The sequence below is a fragment of the Mobula hypostoma genome, chromosome 10 (assembly GCF_963921235.1).
Source record: "Mobula hypostoma chromosome 10, sMobHyp1.1, whole genome shotgun sequence".
In the NCBI taxonomy this organism is placed as follows: Eukaryota; Metazoa; Chordata; class Chondrichthyes; order Myliobatiformes; family Myliobatidae; genus Mobula; species Mobula hypostoma.
Window position 1 is genome coordinate 40264304 of NC_086106.1, and position 22879 is coordinate 40287182.

The 22879-nt window shown below is 44.4% G+C and overlaps 1 long non-coding RNA gene across 1 annotated transcript; it reads right to left on the bottom strand.

Annotated features, from left to right (window-relative positions):
* Positions 1-990: 990 nt before the first annotated feature.
* LOC134353290 (uncharacterized) lies at positions 991-17121 on the bottom strand. The gene is made up of 3 exons (XR_010019571.1): positions 17028-17121; positions 16710-16871; positions 991-1505 (listed from the first exon to the last, which is right to left on the bottom strand). It is a non-coding gene; the product is annotated as an uncharacterized LOC134353290 (long non-coding RNA).
* Between the last annotated feature and the right edge of the window lie 5758 nt (positions 17122-22879).

The following is a 22879-nucleotide window of genomic DNA, read 5'->3' on the forward strand; positions in this document are numbered from 1 at the left end:
TAACATGAGGAAACGAATTGAAGCAGCAGAAATGTGGTTTTTGAGGAGGATGCAAAGAATGTCATGGACGAAACGAATATCTAACGAGGATGTCATGAACAGAGCAAACACGAAAAGAGAAATAATGTATGAGATCATGAAAAGGCAACGTAACTTCATTGGACATGTGATTAGGAAAGAGGAGTTAGAATGCGCGGTAATTATGGGAAAGATTGAAGGGAAGAAAGCAAGTGGAAGACAAAGACAAATGATGATGGAGACAGCAGCCAGAGCACTGGAAATGTATACCAATGAATTGATCCACTTGACCCGAAACAGGAGTGTGTGGGCCATGGCAGTCAAAGCTGAAACTGGGCATGGCACCTGATGATGATGATGAGTGACTGTCAAGGAACCAGTAGCCCAGCCTTAGAAGGTTGATGATTAATACTGACAGGATGATGGTATTGAATGCCCAGCTGTAATTGATAAACAGCAGCGTGACGTATGTTTTGCTGTGGTACAAGCGCTCCAAGGAGACTGGAGATTAGTGAGATTGTGTGGTAGGGGAATTATAGAGTAATAAAACTGTTCTATGGTGTTCATTCCACAGAGATGGACAGACATCTGGAAGTTTCTCTGCTAAACATTACTGCAATATACAGAGAACAGTCAGTCGTACGATACAATCCTTAAAGTGACACACAATCTGCTTCACCCTCAGATTCTGCTCAGGGACGCTGGGGTGCATATCTCTGCTTTCCCACTGGGTGGCAGCATCACACACTGTACCGAGGACGACAACAGTCAGTCATCAGGTTACAAGATCCCGATTTTGAGAACTCAGCATAACTCAGAGCGAATAACTAGTGTGTGCGGGATGATTACAGAAACAGCTGTGACCGGAGAGCGAGCAGGTGGGGCCTCAGTGACATGATGAGTGAGGGAGTGACACACAGGATACTGCAGGAACTCAGCATATTCATAGTCATAGTCATACTTTATTGATCCCGGGGGAAATTGGTTTTCGTTACAGTTGCACCATAAATAATAAATAGTAATAAAACCATAAATAGTTAAATAGTAATATGTAAATTATGCCAGGAAATAAGTCCACAACCAGCCTGTTGGCTCAGGGTGTCTGACCCTTCAAGGGAGGAATTGTAAAGTTTGATAGCCACAGGCAGGAATGACTTCCTATGACACTCTGTGTTGCATCTCGGTGGAATGAGTCTCTGGCTGAATGTACTCCTGTGCCCAACCAGTACATTATGTAGTGGATGGGAGACATTGTCCAAGATGGCATGCAACTTAGACAGCATCCTCTTTTCAGACACCACCGTGAGAGAGTCCAGTTCAGTCCCCACAACGTCACTGGCCTTACGAATGAGTTTGTTGATTCTGTTGGTGTCTGCTACCCTCAGCCTGCTACCCCAGCACACAACAGCAAACATGATAGCACTGGCCACCACAGACTCGTAGAACATCCTCAGCATCGTCCGGCAAGACAGCAAGACAGGCAGCATCTATGGAGGGAAATAAAATATGGTCATTTTGAGCACAGACCCCATCTTGATGAGGTTTTGGGGGATTATAGGGCTTAGGGAAGTTCCAGAGGTAGGGAGGGTTTGGCAATGCAGGCGTTTTGGCATTGGAGTACTGTATATGTAAGTGTTTGGAAATGCCTTTATTTATTGTACTTTTCAGGAGCATATCCGGATAAGTTTCTGGAGACCAGTGCAGATGTATTCAAAGATTCATTCACTGCATTAAAGGCTATTAACCCATACATGTATTAAACCAAATGTCAAGCTAACTTACTGCAGATGAGACCAGTAACATGTTCCAAAAGCACAAGCAGAGGAGGAGTTAAATAAACTCCAGTGATGCACAGTGAGCAACACCCTTCCTCACGATAGAATCATAGAGCACTACAACACAGAAACAGGCCCTTTGGCCCATCTAGCCTCAGCAATCTCTTATTCTATCTATTCCCATTGACCTGCTCCTTTCATACCCCTCATCCATGGACATCCAAACTTCTCTCAGATGTTGGAATCGGACCCATATCTACCACTTCTGCTGGTAACTCATTCCACACTCCCACAACTCTCTAAGTGAAGAAGTTCCCCCTCAGGTTCTGCTTAAACATTTCATCTTTCACCTTTAACCCATGACCTCTAGTTCTAGTCTCACCCGACCTCAGTGGAAAAACCCTGTTTGCATTTACCTTATCTATACTCCTTGTAATGTTGTATACCTCTGTCAAATTTCCTCTACCCCTCATTCTTCTACATTCCAAGGAATAAGGCCCTAATCTATTCAACCTTTCCCCCTAACTCAAGTCCTCAAGTCCCGGCAACATCTTGTAATTTTTTTCCACACTCTTTCGATTTTATTTATATCCTTCCTGTAGGTTGGTTACCAAAACTGCACACAATACTCCAAATTTGACCACAGCAACATCTTGTACAACTTCATTATAACATCCCAACTCCTGTACTCAGAATGAAGGCCAATGTGCCAAAAGTTCTCTTTATGACCCTATCTACCTGTGACATCACTTTCAGGGAATTATGGGCCTGTATTCCCAGATCCCTTTGTTCTACTGCACTCCTCAGTGCCCTACTGTTCACTGTGTGTCTCTTTTGTTGTACCAAAGTACAACACCTCAGACTTGAAGTGGACAAGATTGAGCAGCTTTGCAAGGACAATACTTCTACAGAGCCTTGGACAAACAGCAATAATATTTGGTCACAGCATCTGCCCTGGCATCTGCCAATATCTTTGCTGAGTTGAGGTTGTCCCTCACATGCAAACAGTTAAATATGATACTGAAAACCAACACCATCCATCTATAACAAAAGGGTGTTTATACCTACATCAACCCTCCTTAAGGAGTGCATTCCTCACCCAAAATACCTCAAACCATAATGAATAAAATCTTGAGCAACATGCAGAATGGTGGAGGAACCCAGCAGGTTAGGCAGAGCCTACATTTTCATCATCTTCCCAAGGTTCACTTACACATTCAGGACGGTTTATAGCGGCCAACTACCCTACGAACTCTATGCTGTTTCCATGCTGAACAGTCCTATAGCTCTATGGCAATGGACACATCCTCTTACCACCCAGCTGCAAATTGAGTAAACAACAGATTGTGTATAAGTTAGGTTAAGGCTTACTCTGGATTCACTCAAGACTGCAGATGCTGGAACCCAGAGCTCAAAACAAACTAGTGGAGGAACTCAGCAGTATCTCTGGGGGGAAGTGTAGTTAAAATTTTGGGCTGAGACATTTGTTGAAGAGATTTCAACAGTGTCAAGTAGCCAAGATGGTGACTGCAGTTATCAGAGAGGAGGAATGTTTCTCAGAACCAGGTTCCACTCAGAATCACTGGCAATTGTCATGAAATTTGTTGTTTTGCAGCAGTAGTATGCTGAAATACATAATGATAAGAACTATAAGTAACAATAAGTAGTACATATAAAAATAAAGTTACATTAAATAAGTAGTGCAAAAAGAGAGGGAAAATACTGAGGTAGTGTCCATTCAGAAATCCGATGGCGGAGGGGAAGAAGCTGTTCCTGAAACGTTGAGTGTGTGTCTTCAGGCTCCTGAACCTCCTCCTTGATGGTAGCAATGAGAGAGGGCATGTCCTAGGTAATGAGGGTCCTTGATGATGGATTCTGGCTTGATGAGGCATTGCCTTTTGAAGGTGTCCTGGATACTAGGGAGGCTAGTACCTATGATGGAGCTGGCTGAGTTGGCAACTTTCTGCAGCTTTTTCCAACCTGTGCAGTGGCCCCTCGAAATCAGATGGTGATGCAACACACACAAAACGCTGGAAGAACTCAGCAGGCCAGGCAGCATCCAGGAAAAGAGTACAGCTGACATTTCAGCCCAATTCTGCTCCAATGTCTTATGGTCTTTATTCATAAACAGACAAAGACTGGAAAACACCAATGACAAAAGGCCAATCGTGAACGTACACTCAGTGGCCACTTTATTGGGTACATCTGTATTCCTCCTCATTAATGCAAATATCTAATCAGCCAATCATATGGCAGCAACTCAAGGCATAAAAACGTGCGGACAAGGTCAAGAGCTTCAGCAGTTGTTCAGACCAGATATCAGAACTGGGAAGAAATGTGACCGAAGTGACTTTGACTGTGGGATGATTGTTGGTGCCAGACAGGGTAGTTTGTGTATCTCGGAAACTGCTGATCTAACATTTTCACGCACAACTCTCTCTGGAGTTAACAAACAATGTTGTGAAAAACAAAAAAAAATGCAGCAAGCAGCAGTCAGAGGAGAATGGGCAGACTGGTTCAATCTGATAGGAAGGTGACAGTAACCGCATGTTACAATAGTGATGTGCAGAAGAGCATCTCTGAACACACATGTTGAAGCTTGATGTGGCTGTGCTACAGCAGCAGAAGACCACAATCGTATACTTACTGTACCTAATAAAGTGGCCACTAAGTGTAAACACAATACTGAGAACATGAGTTGGAAAGTGTCCTTGAAAATGAGACCAGATCTCCTCTTGAACCACAGAGTGATGTTGCTTTCCACAACAGCTGTATTGGTGGTGCAGGGAAGACTCAGGGCTTATGTGAACATGTATTAGCTAAAGTTGTAAGGGAAGGTTAAAAATAGGCAACATGAAGAATACTTTACACTGCATGATGTAACTGAAAGATAGTCAGTTTAAGTGATAAAGTTTGAGTCTTCAGACAATTAACACCGTAGGTGTGGTTGAGTTGGGCCAGTACAATACGTACTATCATTTAAGAAGCACTTGGATAGGTACACAGAGAATGTAGGAAATTGGAACTACCTTACTGGCCTCCGTGGAGTCATTTGTCTAAGGGCTCTGTACCCATGCTGCATTGCTCCATGCATCTCAGGCAGTTTGTAGATGGGACAAAGGGATTTTGGGGCATTTGTGAGGTAAGGCAGTTCCTAAAATTGTCCCGCAAGACTTAATGAATGTCTCAGAAAGTTTAATTGATTTGGAGAGCAAGGCAATGCCTAAAATTGCCCCACAAGACATAATGAATGCCTCAGAAAGGTTAATTTACACTCAAAGACCAAAAGGATGCAGAGAGAGATTGTGAGTTTGAACACACTCTACAGGTGGATAAAGAAGAGTTAGCACAGAACTTTCAGTGAGTCCAGAGGTAGATGTTCAAAGCTGAAAGCAAATTTAGTATCGAAGTACATATATCTTACCGTACACAACCCTGAGATTTATTTTCTTGCCGGCATGCGCAGTAAATACAACAAACACAATAGAATCGATGAAAGACTGCTCACAACAGGACAGAAACACAACAGTAAATACAAACCGCATTTCCAGAAAAGTTGGGATATTTTCCAAAATGCAATAAAAACAAAAATCTGTGATATGTTAATTCACGTGACCCTTTATTTAACTGACAGAAGTACAAAGAAAAGGTCTTCAATAGTTTTACTGACCAACTTAATTGTATTTTGTAAATATACACAAACTTAGAATTTGATGGCTGCAACACACTCAACAAAAGTTGGGACAGAGTTAAAGTAAGATTGAAAAGTGCACAGAATATTCAAGTAACACTGGTTTGAAAGACTCCAAATTAAGCAGGCTAATTGGTAGCAGGTGAGGTATCATGACTGGGTATAAAAGTAGCATCCATCAAATGCTCAGTCTTTGCAAGCAAGGATGGGTCGTGGCTCACCCCTTTGTGCCAAAATCCGTGAGAGAATTGTTAGTCAGTTCAAAACGAACATTTCTCAACGCAAGATTGCAGAGAATTTAGGTCTTTCAACATCTACAGTACATAATATTGTGAAAAGATTCAGAGAATTCAGAGACATCTCAGTGTGTAAAGGGCAAGGTCGGAAACGACGGTTGAATGCGTGTGATCTTCGAGCCCTCAGGCAGCACTGCCTAAGAAACCATCATGCTCCTGTGACAATTATAGCCACCTGGGCTTGGGAGTACTTCGGAAAACCATTGTCACTCAATTGTCGCTGCATCCAGAAATGCAACTTGAAACTATTATGCAAGGAGGAAGCCATACATCAACTCCATGCAGAAACGCCAGCGAGTTCTCTGGGCCCGGGCTCATCTCAGATGGACTGAAAGACTGTGGAACCGTGTGCTGTGGTCAGATGAGTCCACATTTCAGCTAGTTTTCGGAAAAAAACGGGCGTCAAGTTCTCCGTGCCAAAGATGAAAACAACCATCCAGATTGTTACCAGTGAAAGGTGCAAAAGCCAGCATCTGTGATGGTATGGGGGTGCATCAGTGCCCACGGCATGGGTGAGTTGCATGTATGTGAAGGTACCATTGACTCTGAGGCGTATATTAGGATTTTAGAGAGACATATGTTGCCATCAAGGCGACGTCTCTTCCCGGGATGTCCATACTTATTTCAGCAGGACAATGCCAGACCACACTCTGCACGGGCTACAACAGCGTGGCTTTGTAGACACAGAGTGCGTGTGCTTGGCTGGCCTACTGCCAGTCCAGATCTATCTCCTATTGAAAATGTATGGCGCATCATGAAGAGGAGAATCAGACAACAGAGACCACGGACTGTAGAGCAGCTAAAGTCTTATATCAAGCAAGAATGGACAACATTTCCAATTGCAAATCTACTACAATTAGTATCCTCAGTTCCAAAACGATTAAAAAGTATTATTAAAAGGAAAGGTGATGTAACACAATGGTAAACATGCTTCTGTCCCAACTTTTGTTGAGTGTGTTGCAGCCATCAAATTCTAAATTTGTGTATGTTTACAAAATACAATTAAGTTGGTCAGTAAAACTATTGAAAATCTTTTCTTTGTACCTTTGTCAGTTAAATAAAGGTTCACATGAATTAACATATCACAGATTTTTGTTTTTATTGCATTTTGGAAAATATCCCAACTTTTCTGGAAATGCGGTTTGTACAAAAACACAATAGAATCGATGAAAGTCTGCACACAACAGGACGAACAAACAATAAATGTGCGAAAGACAACAAACTGTGCAAGTACAAAAAGAAAATAAATAAATAAATAAATAAGGAAAAAATATCGAGAATTTGAGATGAAGGGTCCTTGAATGTGAGTCGGTAGGTTGTGGGGACAGTTCAGTGTTGTGGTGAATGAAGATGAGTGAGGATATCCTCTCTGGTTCAAGAGCTTGATGGTTGAGGGTAGTAACTGTTTTGTACCTAGTAGTGCAGGTCCTGAGGCTCCTGTACCTTCTTCCTGATGGCAGCAGTGAGGTAGGTAGTCTTGATAGTGAGGGTCAGTGATGAAGGATGCTGCTTTACTGCCACAGGGCCCTATGTAGATGTACTCAGTGCTAGGGAGGGCTTTACCCCTGATGGACTGAGCAGTATCCACTACTTTTCATAGACTTCTCCAGTCAAGGCCATTGGTGTTTCCTTACCAGGTCATGATGCAACCAGTCAATATACTCTCCACCACACATCTATAGAAGTTTGTGAAAGTTTTACATGACCCGTCAATTCTTTACAAACTTCTAAGAAAGTAGAAGTGCTGCCATTCTTTCTTTGCAATGGCACTTACGTGCTGGGCCGAGGAGAGATCCTCTGAAATGATAACACCAAGGAATTTAAAGTTGCTAACATTCTCCACTTCTGATCCCCCAATGAGGACTAGTTCATGGACCTCTGGCTTCCTAACCCTGTACTCAATAATCGGCTCCTTGGTCATGCTGATATTGAGTGAGAGGTTATTGTGGCATCACTCAGCCAGATTTTCAGTCTCCCTCCTATATGCGATTTGTCACCATCCCTGATTCAGCGCACAATGGTGGTGTCATCAGTAAACTTCAGTATGGCATTGGAGCTGTGCTTGGTCTCACAGTCATAAGTGTAAAGTGAGTAGAGCGGGGGCTAAGCACACAGCCTTGTGGTGGACCTGTGCTGATGGAGATTGTGGAGGAGATGTTGTTACCAGTCCAAACTGACTGGGGTCTACAAGTGAGGAAATCAAGGATCCAGTTGCACAAGGAAGGATTGAAGTCAAGGTCTTGGAGCTTATTGATTAGTTTTGAGTGGATGATGACATTGAATGCAGAGCTGTAGTCAATGAAGAGCATCCTGATGTATGCATCTTCACTGTCTAGATGTCCTCAGGTTGAGTGAAGAGCCAATGAAATGGCATCTGCTGTTGATCCGTTGTGATGGTGGGCAAACTGGAGCAGATCCAAGTTGCTGCCTAGGCGGGGGTTGATATGCTTCATCACCAACCTCTTCAAACTCTTCATCACAGGGGATGTAGGAGCTCCTGGCTGATAGTTATGGAGGCAGTTTACCGCATTCTTCCTAGGCACTAGTACAATTGAAGCCTTCCTGAAGCAGATGAGTACATCGGACAGCTGAACTGAAGGGTTATTAGAAGTCACTGAACATTTCAGCCAGTTGATCAGCTCAGGCTTTAGTACTCGGCCAGGTACCCCATCTGTTGCTTTCTGTGGGTTCACCCTTCTGAAGGATGCTGTCACATCGGTCTAGGAGACTGAAGTCACAGGGTCGTCAGGGACTGTGAGAGTTTGTGAAATTGCCTCATTTTAACAATCAAAGCAAACATAAAAGGCATTCCGCTTATCTGGGAGTGAAATCTTGTTGTCACTTACAGTGGCTATAAAAAGTATTCACCACCTTGGAAGTTTTCATGTTTTATTGTTTTATAACATTGAGTTACAGTGGATTTAATTTGGCTATTTTTGATACTAATCACTAGAAAAAGACTCTTTGTGTCAAAGTGAAAACAGATCTCTACAAAGTGTTCTAAATTAATTACAAATATAAAACACAAAATAATAGATTGCATAGGTATTCATCCCCTTTTAATATGACATACCAAATCATCACTGGTGCAGCCAATTGGTTTTAGAAGCTACATAATTAGTTAAATGGAAATCACCAAGTGCAGTCAAGGTGTTTCAATTGATTGTAGTAAAAGTACACTGATATCTGACCATAAGACATAGGAGCAGAATTAGGCCATTTGGCCCATTGAGTCTGCTCCGCCATTCAATCAAGGATGATCCTTTTTCTCTCCCTTCTCAGCCCCACTCCCTGGCCTTCTCCCTGTATCGTTTGATGCCATCCAATCAAGAACCTATTAATCTCTGCCTTAAATACACCCATTGACCTGGCCTCCATAGCTACCTGTGGCAACGAATTCCAAAAAATCACCATCCTCTGTCTAAAGAAATTTCTCCATATCTGTTTTAAATGGATGCCCCTCTATCCTGAGGCTATGGCCTCTTGTCCTAGACTCGCCCACCACGGGAAACATCCTACTTTATATAGGTCTTTCAATATTCAAAAGGTTTCAATGAGATCCCCCACCTCATCCTTCCAAATTCCAGCACATACAGGCCCAGAGCCGTCAAATGTTCCTCATATGATAACTCTTTCATTCCCAGAATCATCCTTGTGAACCTCCTCTGGACCCTCTCCAATGCCAGCACATCTTTTCTTAGATGAGGAGCCCAAAACTGTTCACAATACTCAAGGTGAGGCCACACCAATGCCTTATAAAGCCTCAGCATTTGGTCATAGATTAAATGCCAGGCACCACACATCATCAAAAACACACCATCCCTACCGTGAAGCATGGTGGTGGCTGCATCATGCTGTGGGGATGCTTCACTGCAGCAGGCCCTGGGAGGCTTGTGAAGATAGAGGGTAAAATGAATGCAACAAAATACAGGGAAATCCTGGAGTCTGCAAGAGAACTGCAACTTGGGAGAAGATTTGTTTTTCAGCAAGACAACAACCCCAAGCATAAAGCCAAAGCTACACAGGAATGGCTTAAAAATAGCAAAGTTAATGTCCTGGAGTGGCCAAGTCAGAGTCCAGACCTCAATCCAATTGAGAATTTGTGGTTGGACTTGAGAAGGGCTGTTCACTCACAATCTCCATGCAATCTGACAGAGCTTGCGAAGTTTTGAAAGGAAGAATGGGGAAAAATTTCAGTGTGCAGATGTGCAAAGCTGATAGAGACCTATCAACACAGATTCAAGGCTGTAATTGCTGCCAAAGGTGCATCTACAAAATACCGACTTGAAGGGTGTAAATACCTATGCAGTCCATTGTTTTGTGTTTTATATTATATGTCGGATAGAGCTGAGGGTGAGCCAGCAGGTTTACAAGTAGATGATAGGTGTAATATGAATGTAAGGAAGGACAAGCAATGATTGGGTACAAATGCAGACAGAGCAAAGAGATAAATTGTACCACAAAGGCAAAATTCAAAAGGGAGAAGAATGCAGGACTGAAGGTGCTATATTTAAATGCACATAGCATTCAGAATAAGGTGCACAAACTCGTGGAGATTGGTCGGTACGACATTGTGGGCATCACTGAGTCGTGGCTGAAGGAAGCTCATAGTTGGGTGCTTAATCAAAGGATATACTTTGTATTGAAAGGACAGGCAGGAAGGCACAGGCGGTGGTGTGGCTGTATTGATAAGAGATGGAATTACGTCTTTAGAAAGGTGACATAGGGTCAGAGAATGTCAAATCTTTGTGGGTGGAGTTAAAAACTGCAAGGGTAAAAAACCATTATGGGAATCATATATAGGCCTCCAAATAGTAACTAAGATGTGGGGTTGAGATTGTGAAGGAAGCTGGAAAAAGCATATAATAAGGGTAATATCACAATTGTAATGGGCAATTCAATATGCAAGGGGATTGAGAAAATTAGGTTGGTGTTGAATCGCAAGAGGGAATTTGTTGGATGCCTACGAAATGGCTTTTTAGAGCAGCTTGTGCATGAGCCTACTCGGGGAAAGGTTATCTTAGGTTGGGTGTTGTATAATAACCCAGATTTTATTAGTCAGTTTAGCGTAAAGGAATCCTTAGGAGGCAATGGTCATAATGTGATTGAATTCATACTGCAGTTTGAGAGGGAGAAGCCTTGGTCACATGTATCATTATCACAATGGAATAAAGGGAATTACAGAGGCATGAGATAGGAGCTTGCCCACGTGGATTGGAGGAGGATACTGGTGGAGATGAAGGCAGAACAGAGATGGCTGATGTTTCTGGGAATAGTTCCCAAGGCGCAGGATAGATATGTCCCACAGAGGAAGTTGTTCTCAAGTGGCAGGGGTAGGCAAGTGTAGCTGACAAGGGAAGTTAAGTACTGCATAAAAGCCGATGAAAGAGCATATAAAGAAGCAGAATTGAGTGGGAAGTTGAATGACTGGGAAGCTTTTAAAATACAACAAAAGGCAACTAAAAATGCTATAAGAACGGAAGAGATGAAATATGAAGGCAGTTTAGCTGATAATGTAAAACAGGATACTAAATTTTTTTTCCAGTTATATAAAGAGTAAAAGGTAGGTGAGAGTTGATATTGGACCACTGGAAAATGATGCTGATGATGTAGTAATGGGGACAAAGAAATGGCAGATGAAGTTAATGGGTACTTTGCATCAGTCTTCACTGTGGAAGACACTAGCAGTGTGCCAGAGGTCTGTGAGTGTCAGGGAGCAGGAGTGAGTGCCATTGCTATTACAGAGGGAAAAAGTGCTAGGCAAACTCAAAGGTCTTAAGGTGGATAAGTCACCTGGACTACATCCTAGAGTCCTGAGGGAGGTTGCTGAAGAGATAATAGACAATAGACAATAGGTGCAGGAGTAGGCCATTCGGCCCTTCGAGCCAGCACCACCATTCACTGTGATCATGGCTGATCATCCACAATCAGTATCCAGTTCCTGCCTTATCCCCATATCCTTTGATTCCACTATCTTTAAGAGCTCTATCCATCTCTTTCTTGAAAGCATCCAGAAACTTGGCCTCCACAGCCTTCTGGGGCAGAGCATTCCATATATCCACCACTCTCTGGGTGAAAAAGTTTTTCCTCAACTCTGTTCTAAATGGCCTACCCCTTATTCTTAAACTGTGGCCTCTGGTTCTGGACTTACCCATCAGCAGGAACATGCTTCCTGCCTCCAGCGTGTCCAATCCCTTAATAATCTTATATGTTTCAATAAGATCCCCTCTCAGCCTTCTAAATTCCAGAGTATACAAGCCCAGTCGCTCCAATCTTTCAACATATGACAGTCCTGCCATACTGGGAATTAACCTTTTCCCTGTACAGCTGCAGAAGGACCTCTTTGCTCTTATACTCAATTCCCCTTATTATGAAGGCCAGCATGCCATTAGCTTTCTTCACTGCCTGCTGTACTTGCATGTTTGCTTTCAGTGACTGTATGTACAAGAACACCTAGATCTCGTTGTGCTTCCCCTTTTCCTAACTTGACTCCATTTAGATAATAATCTGCCTTCCTGTTCTTACCACCAAAGTGGATAACTTCACATTTATCCACATTAAACTGCATCTGCCATGCATCTGCCACTCACCCAACCTGTCCAAGTCACCCTGCATTCTCATAACATCCTCCTCACATTTCACACTGCCACCCAGCTTTGTGTCATCGGCAAATTTGCTAATATTACTTTTAATTCCCTCATCTAAATCATTAATATATATTGTAAACAACTGCAGTCCCAGCACTGAACCCTGTGGTACCCCACTGGTCACTGCCTGCCATTCCGAAAGGGACCCATTAATCGCTACGCTTTGTTTTCTGTCAGCCAGCCAATTTTCAATCCATGTCAGTACTCTGCCCCCAATACCATGTGCCCTAATTTTGCCCACCAATCTCCTATGTGGGATTTTATCAAAGGCCTTCTGAAAGTCCAGGTACACTACATCCACTGGCTCTCCCTTGTCCACTTTCATAGTTACATCCTCAAAAAATTCCAGAAGATTAGTCAGGCACGATTTCCCCTTTGTAAATCCATGCTGACTCGGACCGATCCTGTTACTGCTATCCAGATGTGTCGTAATTTCATCTTTTATAATTGACTCCAGCATCTTTCCCACCACCGACGTCAGGCTAACCGCTCTATAATTCTCTGTTTTCTCTCTTCCTCCCTTCTTGAAGAGAGGGACAACATTAGCATTGGTCATGATCTTTTAAGAATCACTTGATTCTGGCATGGTCCCAGAGGACTGGAAAATTGCAAATGTCACTCCACTATTTAAGAAGGGAGGAAGACAAAAGAGAGGAAATTATAGGCCAGTTAGCCTAACTTCAGTGGTTGCAAAAGTGTTGGAGTCCAATTTTAAAGAAGAGATTTCGGGGTACTTGCATACTAATGATAAAATAAGTCAAAGTTAGTATGGTTTCTGTAGAGGGAAATTGTGCCTGACAAATCTGTTAAAATTTTTTGAGGAAGTAACAAGCAGGGTGGACAAAGAGAGGCAGTGGATATCATTTACTTAGATTTTCAGAAGGCATTCGATAAGGTGCCTCACATGAAGTTGCTTAAGAAGATAAAATGCTATGGTATTATAGGAAGGATACTGACATGGATAGAGGAATGGCTGACAGGCAGCAACCTGGAGATAAAACAGATGAGTGGAAATAAAAAGGAGCCTTTTTTGATTGGTTGCCAGTGACAAGTGGTGTTCCTCTGGGGTCAGTAATGGGACCTCTACTTTTCACATTGTTTGTCAGTGATTTAGATAATGGAACTTATGGCTTTGTTGTAAAATTTGCGGATGATACGAAGATAAGTGGAGGAGTAGGTAGTGCTGAGGAAGCAATGCGATTGCAGCAGGACTTAGACTAATTGGTAGAATGGGCAAATAAGTGGCAGATGGAATACAGTGTTGGGAAATGTATGATAATATATTTTGGTAAAAGGAACAATAGTGCGGACTATTATCTAAATGGGGAGAAACTTCAAACATCAGGTGTGCAAAGGGACTTAGGAGTCTTTGTGCAAGATTCCCAGAAAGTCTTTGTGCAAGATTCCCAGAAGGTTAATTCACAGGTTGAGTCTTTGGTAAAGAAGGCAAATACAATGTTGGCATTCATTTCAAGGGGAATAGAATATAAAAGCTAGGAGATAATGCTGAAGCTTTATAAGACACTATTCAGGCTACACTTGGAGTATTGTCAACAGTTTGGGGTTCCTTATCTCAGAAAAGATGTATTGCCATGGGAGAGAGTCCAGAGGAGGTTCACGAGGATGATCCCGGGAATGAAGGGGTTAATATATGAGGAATGTTTGGCAGCTTTGGGCCTGTACTCACTGGAATTTAGAAGAATGCATGGGGATCTCATTGTGAAAGCTACCAAATGTTGAAAGGACTAGATAAGGTGGATGTGGAGAAGATGTTTCCTCTGGTGGGGGTATCCAGAACTAGAGGGCACAGCTCAAAATTGAGGGGTGACCTTTTGGAACAGAAATAAGGAGGAACCTTTTTCACCAAAGAATGGTGAATCTGTGGAATGCTCTGCAACAGACTGCGGTGGAAGCCAAGTCCATGGGTATATTTAAAACAAAAGTTGATAGATTCTTGATTGGTCGGGGCATCAAGACATATGGTGAAATATGGCAGGTGTATGGGGTTGAATTTGATCTGGGATCGGCCATGATGAAATGATGGAGTGGACTCAATGGGCTGAATGGCCTCATTCTGCTCCAATGTCTTATGGTTTGATATTTCTCATTAAATTAGATCACTTTGTAGAGATTTGTTTTCACTTTGACACAAAAGAGTCTTTTTCTGGCGATTAGTGTCAAAAAAGCCAAATTAAATCCACTGTGATTCAATGTTGTAAAACAATAAGATTTGAAAACTTCCGGGGGGGGGTGAGGGTGAATACTTTATAGACACCATATGTTGGAGGAGACATTGTAGGAGACTGCATCAACAACATCCATTAACAAAATGAACATCAGGGCGGCTGCAAAGATTGAAATAAATTATGGTTAATACAAGGGGCATAATTTTAAAGTGATTAGAGGAAAGTTTAGGGGGGATGTCAGAGGTAGGTTTCTTACACAGAGAGTGGTGGGTGTGCAGATCACCCTGCCCAGGCTGGTTAGAGGCAGATACATTAATGGCATTTCAGAGACTCTTACGAAGGAACCAGTATTATAGAAAAAATGGAGGGCTATAGAAAAAAGGGGCAAGATTGATCTTAGAAAGGCTTAAAAGATCAGCACAACATTGTGGGCCAAAGGGCCAGTACTGTGCTGTTCTATGTTCTATGAATTCAAAACCCAGTGAATTAGTAAACTTATAAATTTGTAAATTTTCGTAAATTAATAACATGATTAGAGGAAGCAGAGTGATTTTTGTAAAGATATGCAGCATCATTGAATGGTGCATCTGATAATGAGTGTCTCTCTTTCTCCTTGCCCATCCTCCCCCTTGCCCCCTCACACCTTCCGTCCTCTGAAGTCCTGACCTTGCTCAGCAGGCCGCGGTGATTGCACGGTATGGGCTGTTACCGGCTCCATGGAAAGGGTAGATCCCAGGCAGGCAGGGGATGCACTCAAAGTTTCTTTGACCAAGTACCCCATCCCCACTGGTTCCTGGGAACCTCTGACCCAGAGTGTCATTGTTCACGTTTGACTAAGTGTCATTCAACCATAGTCTGTATACTGCCAAAGGAGACAACGTTCTTCCTGACCAAGGTACAACACAGTAAATATAACTCACATATTTATGTGTTATGTGTGTGAGTTAGTTAGGTGTAAAGTTACAAATAATAAGGTGTATTTACGCGCGATGAGACCTGGGTGGTGGCGGGGAGTTCAGTGGTCTTACAGCCTGGGGGAAGGAACTGTTTCTCATCCTACCATTTCTTGTCCACATGCTACGGTACCTCCAGCCCGATGGTCGGGGGTCACAGAGAGGAGGGATCATTGATAATGCTACGGGCACTGAGCACGCAGCACTCCGGATAAATATCGGGCGGGGTGGTTCCCGATGATCCTTTCAGCAGTTCTCGCAATCCTTTGTAGGGAGCTGCGGTCAGATAGCTTGCAATTCCCGTAAGAGACGGCGCGGACACCCTCGATGGTGCTGCTGTAAACATCGGTTAGAATGGGGGTGTCGCCTCATTCTCCTCACGAGGTGGAGATGCTGCTGTACTTTTTTAACCAAACAGGCGGTGGTAAGGGACCAGATGAGATCGTCGGTAACGCTGGGAAGCTGGAGCGCGTCAGCTCGCGACTGACCCGCCAGCCGTCCGGTCAGACGCCACCCACCTCTTCCACAGAAGAGTCTGCGGCTGTCACAGAGGTTTCGCCAGTCGCAGCCGGAGCAAAACCGGAGTGGAAGCGAGACATCCCCCAGCTCGAGGGACCGCCTGAGAAGGAGGAATTTTGTGCTCATGTGCAGAGTCAGACAGAAACCACGAGTAAACCAGACGGTCCCATTAGGATTTCCCACACATTCCTCTGTAAACTTTGCATGTTCCTCCACGACTGCACACTTTCGCAAACACAAGTCCCCCCCAACAAATCCTCAATTAATCACAAGCAAACAGTGGCTGAAGGGATCTCCCTCAGCTTGTTTCCAGAGAAGAAAGCGCGGCAGGAGTTAACACTTTCTGTGCTGGATTATTGCTCTGACCTCAGTTTTGAAAATGTTGTTTGCGCCTTTCCCTCTGCGCTCTGCTGCGCAGCTGGGGACAGCAGGACTGTGGTGTTACCGAATCCAAAGGTTTGGTCCAATGGTCTAATAATAAATCAGAGACCAAACAACACGGAAACAGGCCCTTCGGCCCATTGAGTCTATGCTGACTACCAACCTCCCGTTTACGCTGACCCTACGCTAACCCCATTGTCGTTCACCCACACATTTACAATTTACAGTGCACCATTACTTTACCGATCCAAGCATTTGCGTCAAGAGACGGGAAACCCCTGGTTTAACGCACACCAACACAGGGGTAACGTGCAAACTCCACACGGACAGTACCCGAGGTCAGGATCAAACTGGTTTAACTGGTGCCCGTTGATACCAGTCAGTGACAGGAGGGTTTCAGTTAATCTAGAAAAAATAAATAAAGGAGCAAACGTTAACATCGGAGCAGGTGCAGACAGACACCGAGACAATGAGACAGACACCGAGATAGGCTTAAATCCTGATGAAGGGTCTCGGCCCAAAACGCCGACAGCTGATTCATTTCCACAGATGATGCCTGACCTGCAAAGTTCCTCCCGCATTTTGCGTGTGTTATTCTGGATTTCCAGCATCCGCGGGATCCCTTGTGTTTATACTTATTGTAATTTATAGTTTTATTACTCTGTACGGCAATGTGCTGCTGCCGCAAAACAACAAATTTCACGACATATGCCGTGATGTTAGACCTGATTCTGACCTTGGTACTGTCAAGCGTGCGCCGCCTCTATAAGCGAATTCACCAAGCAACATTGTGTAGACACTGGCTTGGCCGACACGCCCACACCCCTTAATTCATAATAAACTCAAGCCTGATGCGGGGTGGTCTGCCAGAGTTCCAGACTTCGCTCTGGGAGCTGTTGAATCGTGGCCGGTTGTCCCGGCCACTTCCCCAAGTTTTCCACCTTGTTGACCCGGTGCAGGTACCGCACGCCGACTCCCAGACAGTCTGTGTGAAGGGCTGTCTTTGTATCCCGACCGCGGTCACCCCAGTTACCTTCCACGTATCGACTCGCTCAAACTCAGCCGACGTTGCCCTGGGTCACACCGGGCGTCACATTTCTCACTCTGAAAAGTTCAAGTAACGAAATTGATTTGATCTTCAAAACAATTTCAAGACGCCTCAGGTCTTTTACCTAAAGCTATGAACTTTACATTCAGAGTCTGGGCCATTCGGTCACAACAAGTCCATACTAGCCCACTGCATCTTTGAGTTCCTTCGGCGGACCAGTCTGTCAGCGGAAGCAGCGGACACCGCAGAGGTGACCTGCATTTTTGCGGCCGGGATCCTGGTGGAGCGAACTCTAGTGTTTGTCGTCTGGTCTGGCACCAAGAGAAGGAACCCCTTTCAAGGGGCAGTCGCACTCAGCGCCTCCGGAAATCCCGCTTTAGACAAATTAGCCCTGTGCTCGTTTTCCTACTGAAAATACCAACAAACCCCACAGCCCAGCTCCTTAAACTCAGACACAACTGGCACAACAAACGCTTCCTACTTCTGCCCGCGGTACTAACAGCTGCGTCTGTTTTAAGACCTTAAGACTATAAGACATAGTCTTATAGCCTTAGGTCATTCGGCCCATTGAGTGTGTTTCGCCCATCCTCTCAACTCCATTCTCCTGCCTCATCCCCGTAACCTTTGACACCTTTACTATCCATTTAGAAATCGGATGGCAGAGGGGAAGAAGCTGTTCCTGAATCGCTGAGTGTGTGCCTTCAGGCTTCTGTACCTCCTTCCTGACGGTAACAATGAGAAAAGAGCGTGCCCTGGGGATCCTTAACGATAGACGCTGCCTTCCCAAGGCACCGCTCCTTGAAGGTGTCTTGGATACTCCGGAGGCTGGTACCCAAGATGGATCTGATTAATTTTACAAGTTTCTGCAACTTATTTCGATCTTGTGCAGTAACTCCCCTATACTAGACAGTGATGCAGCCAGTCAGAATGCTCTCCACGGTACGTTTGTACCGTGTGTTGGAGTGATTTAGTTGACAAACCAAATCTCCTAATGAAATATAACCATTGCCTTTCCTTCGCAGGAAAATGTTGGGACGAGGTTAGATTCTCAGAGATGTTGACACTCTGGAACTCGGAATTCCTCTCTCTCTCCACTTCTGATCCCTCTACGAGGATTAGTTTGTGCTCCCTCCTCTTATCTTTCCTGAAGCCCGCAATCAGCTCTGCCATCTTACTGACGCTGAGTGCAGGGCTGTTTCTGTGACACCACTCAACTAACTGATGTATCTCACTCCTGTATACTCGTTCACCACCATCTGAAATTCAACCTTCCTTCCCCACCCTCTGGCTAAAGAAATTCCTCCTCATCTCTGTCCTAAAGGGATGTCCTTCTATCCTGAGGCTGTGCCCTCAGGTCCTAACTCACCCACTATAGGAAACACCCTCAAAACGCAGGAGGAACTTCGGCAGCATCTATGGAAAAGAGTACAGTCAAAGTTTCGGGCTGAGACCCTTCATCAGCATTTTGTGTGTGTTGCTTGGATTTCAGCTTCTGCAAATTTTCTTTTGCTTGTGTTAGGAAATATCATTTCCACATCCATTCCATTTAGGCCTTTCAATAGTCGATAGGTTTCAATGAAATCCGCCTCGATCTAGTAAACTCTGGCTTCATTGGCTTCATGGGGGCTAATTGGCCCTCAGTTTGAAGGCTGGCAGACTTGCTCTCTCACCGACTAGTACACATATCCAATGAAGAGCGAGATGGGGAGAGAAGGGGGTGAGGGATGGTGCCTCTGCGACACTGGGAGGTCAGTGCCCCAAAGTAGTCTACAACCTGACACCACGGACGCTGTATTCTCTGGTTTCAGATAACCCGCTGCCCTCTGTCCCTTTACCCCCTCTGATCACCCATTTCCTCCTACTCCAACCACAGCCCCCTGGGGTGTCCAGAGACAGCAGACACTAGAGTGAGAAACAAATTAAGTGGGTCAGGCAGCATATGTGGAGGGAAATGGACAGTTGATGCTTTGGGTTGAGACCATTCATCTGGATTGATATCAGTTGGCACTAACATTAATTTCTATAATGTCCATTAATTTCTTACCCCTCGCCTTTTCTCTTTTTATGCTTCCCCTTTCACCCATTTTCTTCTTTTCACCTGCCCGTCACCTCCCTCTGGTGCCCCTCCTCCTTCCCTTTCTTCCATGGTATCATTCTCTTCCTCCGCCCTCTCCATCTGCCCATCACCCACACACTCTTCCCACTGTTCTTCTTCCATCCCTCCCACTGTCACCATCTAGCCCCCCATGCTCCTCCTTTCTCTCCTATCAGATCCCACCATCTGCAGCCCTCTGTCACCTCCACCTATCACCTCCCAGCTTCTGTCACCATTTCAACTCTCCCCAGTCCTCTCGCCTGGGTCCACCCACTGCCTGACACCACCTGCCCATCCCCTTTACACTGACCATCTCCCCTTTAATCTGGAGCAACACACCCAAAAATCTGGAGGACTTCAGCAAGTAATGCAGCATCTATGGAGAGGAATAAACAGTCTGTGTTCAGGCTGCCATCCTTCATCAGGACTGCAAGGGAAGGGAAGAGGGAACAAGCCAGAATAAGAAGGTGGGAGGAGGGGAAGGAGTACACGCTGGCAAGTAATAGGTGAGACTGGGTGGAAGTGCGGGAGAGGAAGATGAAGTAAGAAACTGGGTGGTGATAGGTGGAAGAGGTAAAGGGCTGAAGAAGGAATACAACAGTAGGCCATGGAAGAACGGGAAAGAGGAGAAGCACTAGAGGGAGGTGATGGGCAGGTGAGGAGAAGAGAAGCACCAGAGGGAGGTGAGGAGAAGAGAAGGGGTGAGAGGGAACCAGAATGGGAAATGGAAAACAAGAGAAGAATGAGGAGAAGACATTACCAGAGTTTAGAGAAATCAATGTTGGTGCAATCAGGTATCAGTTCAGGTGAACGGTCTCAACCCGAAACATTGACTGTCCATTTCCCTCCACAAATGCTGCCTGACCTGCTAAGTTTATCTTTCACTCCATCTGTTGTCTCTTGAGTCTCTAAGGAGTAGTTGGCTCTAAGTCACTGTGCAATTATCGACATGGGAATCTAAATGACCAATGAGGGAGCATTGGCCCTTGCTGGCAACAGGACATGGGGAGTAATGGCCTCTAAGAGACTACAGGTCTGATGGACAGTGGGTTCAGTGATGCAATGGGCCAATGACAATGGTGGTCAGCGTGGAAATGGATTTCTGAGGGGCTGTGGTCAGTGACTAGTGCTGAAGATGTGACTAACACAACCAAGACTGTGCTGGACAGTTAGCAACCTCCATACCCCAGGCTGAGCAACCAGCCCCTTCAAAAGGACCACTTTGCACCCCACCACACAAATTGGAAAATCTTTGAAAAACTTGGTCAGTTGTTTGAAGCACCTGTTTACACATTGTATGACTCTAAGACCAGCTTCTACCCATGACACACTTTCCACCTCCACCCATCTGATGGTGAAACCTTCACCCAGATGTGCCCATTCCAATCCCTTCTTGGCCACCTCAATTCTCTCCCAAAGACACAAGGATTCTGCTGGAAATCTTGAGCAACACACACAAAGTTCTGGAGGAATTCAACAGGTCAGGCAGCATTCATGGAGAGATATGAACAGTTGAAGGGTAACCATTGTCAGGAGTTAGAAAGGTCGATAACCCAACGTCTAATGACCTTTGCCCCAGAAGCTAGGAGATTAGTAATCTTTGTCCCAGAATCAGTAGCCTTTGAAAGAGTTGGAGGACCATTTATTGCTGCCCCATGATCAATAACATGTGCCTCAGGAGATTAGTAACCTTTGCCCTAGGAGTTAGCAGTTTGGTAAATTTTGCCCCAAAGAAAGTAAGAAGATCAATGTATTTTGCCTTGGGAGTGGTTAGGAGATAGGCAACTCTTCTCTCAGATTCAGTAAAACCTCAACTTTACCTGACAACCTTGCAATCTTTTCAACTTCCAGTCTCAGTATCCATTTTTAAAGACACTCACCAGCCAGGCCATGCCCTTTCTCACTACTACCATCAGGGAGGAGGGAAAGGAGACTGAATATTCATACTAAGTTTTGCAAGCAGCTTCTTCCTCTCCACTATAAGATTTATGAATGGTCCATCAACTCATGGGCACTACTGCACTATTCCCCTTTTGCATTATTTATTTTTTTTATTGTAACTTTCAGTAATTTTTAAACATCTTGCTCTGTACAATAAAAATTTCACAGCATATGTCAGTGATAATAAACTTGATTTTGATTCTGATAGAATCAAGGTATACAACACAGAAACTGGCCCTACAGTCCATCAAATCCACACTAACCCATCTGTACTAAACATTCTTCTCACTATTAGCAGGGTTAGAACATTTGTAACACAAGAAATTCTGCAGCTACTGGAAATCCTGAGCAATGCACACAAAATGCTGGAGCAAGTCAGGCAGCATCTATGGAGGGGAATAAACAGTTGACATTCCGGGCTCAGATCCTTCATTAGGTCCTGAAGAAGGATTTGGCCCAAACATTGATTGTTCATCCCTCTCCATAGAAAGATCAGTGACCTTTGTCCTACTGGTGTAGGTGAAATAACTTTGCCCCAGGGAAGGTGTTGACATGGGCATCTTTCCTCCTGTGAGAGGGGATTATAAGCTGTTGCTGGACAAAGAGGAAATGCTGTTGGGATTTGGAGAAGATGCGTAGTGTGGAGAGGAGAGAGTCCTCCAGCTGAACTTTCCTTCTCTGCAACAACAACTGGCTCAGCTCCAAGTCTGCTCAGGCATGCAAGAACTCCTGCACCAAGGAGTTTCAAACTCCTGGGAGTGCACATCACACACAACCTCTCATGGCCCCAGAACACATGCTACACAGTCAGGAAAGCTCACCATCACCTCCACTTCCTGAGGAGGCTGAAGAAAGCTGGACTTTGCACACCCATGCTCACACCATTCTACAGATACACAGTAGAGAGCATCCTAATAAGCTGCGTCACTGTTTGGTACAGGTACTGCACTGCAGTGGACAGGAAGGCTCTGCAGTGGGTAACGTATCACCGGCACCCGCCTACCCACCATCAAGGACATTTGTATAGAAAGGTGCGGGAAAAGGGCCAGTAACATCATGAAGGATCCCACCCACCCTCCTCGTGGACTGTTTGTTCCACTCCCATCGGGGAGGAGGCTACATACAGTAGCATCCACGCCAGGACCACCAGACTCAAAAACAGTTACTTTCTCCAGCAGTAAGGCTGATCATTGCCTTCACCCACTAACTACTCAATTGTTTCTCATCAACCACATTATGTCCATACAACCAATCTGTGTATATATCTTACATATTTATATTTATTGTGTGTTTTGTTACTATTGTGTTCTTTATCTTTTGTGCTTTTTT